Source organism: Octopus sinensis, linkage group LG20, assembly GCF_006345805.1.
Source record: "Octopus sinensis linkage group LG20, ASM634580v1, whole genome shotgun sequence".
Classification (NCBI taxonomy): domain Eukaryota; kingdom Metazoa; phylum Mollusca; class Cephalopoda; order Octopoda; family Octopodidae; genus Octopus; species Octopus sinensis.
The window spans coordinates 4,472,217-4,474,662 of NC_043016.1; positions in this window are offsets into that span (position 1 = coordinate 4,472,217).

The window sequence follows — 2,446 nt, forward strand, 5'->3', positions numbered from 1 at the left end:
GTAATCTAGTGGCTAGCGTCCTACAGTTGCGATTGCTAGATTGCTGATTTTCCTCCCAGATCGGGTACTGCGTTGTTTTCTAAGTGCAAAACACTTCATTTCACGTTACTCTCTAAGTGGGAGTGAGGAACAATCACAAACCCCCACCTGCCTGAAGAAACTAACGGAAAAACACTCAAGTATTCAAAACAAGCCTAGTCATTGTAGCCGAAGTTCTTGTAGTGTACTTAACGGTGGCAGGAGAGGGTACATCTCCCACCCCTGCACCAGGTTGTATATTGAGCACTGGAGTAGGCTCGCATGAACATAACTTTCTCCAAAACAGGCCACACACACACAAAATATGAGTGAAAGAAAGTGGAATACACAAGACTCTTTATTAATCACTACGATCGTTTCGACTCATCGCACATCAGTGTCACGCGGATGAGATGCAGCGAACTGGCTTTAAAAGGCGTACTAGAAGTTGTATATCCACTCCTTTTAAAGCCAGTTCACTGTGCATGTGTGTGTATGTATATATGTACACATAAAACATGAATAAAGATATATTAAAAAGCAAAAGATGCCTTGAATTTTATTATCAAATGAAAGTAAGATTGTATTTACAACTTCATTACAATAAGTCACCGGTTTCAATAACTTTAAGAGATGTTTTAGTCATGCTGCAATAAAGGGGAAAATGAAATGAAATCATTTTAATTATATTAATCTTTCCTGATGGGATGAAGAAAGATGTGTGGAAATACTGAATTTGAATTCTAAGGCCTATCACACACTGTGCCACTCTGACATAAATAGATATTCCCGCTAGGTGTATATACACATATTAATTACTCAGCCATTTACACGTTGATAACGAACTCTAGAAAGTTCAACATAGAAACCCAAAGAAGATTAATCACGGTTTGTGAAAACAGTGCTTTATACACAGACAGATAGAAACACACGCCCACACATTCACATGTATTAGTAATCTCATCTGAACTGATATATCGCTATGCAGCATATTGTGGGAAAATTGTCGCTAATATAAGGCATAGTGATATTGAACACGAAAGAACATGACGTGAAGCAAAAAACTGAACATATATGCATCAGTGTATATACACACAAACAGAAACAAACACCCCCAATGCAGGCACACACAAACATACATTTACACACACAAACACATATATATTTACATAGTGTATGATATATGCATACACCTATATATATCTATATAATATATATCTGTGTACATATCAAAATAAATACACGCAAATATTTAAATAAATCATATACATGTATATGTATGGATGTATATATATATATATATATACACACATATATATAATATATAATATTATATATATATTATTATATATATACACACATATATATATATATATATACATCTACACACACAAATACAATTATAACTTAACTATACATATTATATACAGACTTATATATTATCTATATGCATGCTTAAATATATATATGTACATATATGTGTGGTGGTGTATATATATAAATATATTGTATATATATATTAATGTTATATATATTATCTATATATATATATATGGTACAACATATATATATAATGTATATATATATATATATATGTGTATATGTATATATATATATATATACATATATGTATATATATATCAGTCTTATTATATAATATATAATTGTGTGTGTGTGGGTGTGTGTGTGTAGGTATATATATACATTTTGCATGCATTCTTGTATATATGTATGTATCAAGTATAAAGGGATTGGAAGTGCAAAAAGGAAGAGTACTCTAGTATGTTTTAAGAAACGATGATAACAAGCAAGTAGCATCGTCTGAAGTAAACGGTCAGTTAGAACACTTAGTACTATTTTATTACAGACAAAGGAGAAAGTTATTTTATCAGAAGCTCAAAAACGGTCGTAAACATATTTTCACTCGGTGTTCTATAATAACAGAAAACCCCACAAATTAACAAAGAGTATATATCTAATATATATATATATATATATATATCTATATATATATATATATATATATATATAACATATATATATATAGTATAAACTATGTATAATATATATGCATATGTATATATATAGTTATATATATATATATATATGTGTATATATATATATTATATATATATTGTATATATATATGTATAAATATTAAGGTATATATATATATATATATATATATATATATATATATATTATATATATGTATATATATATATATATATTATATCTATATATATATATATATATAGATAGATAGATATATATAAACCTATATGTTTCATACACATAGACACATATATGTGGCAAATGCACACATCCATATATACGCACACATACACGAATTCAAATGTTGAAGATAACAGTCGCTGTTGAAAAAAAATGAACGGTAATGGCGAGACAAGGTATAACGAAGTGATAA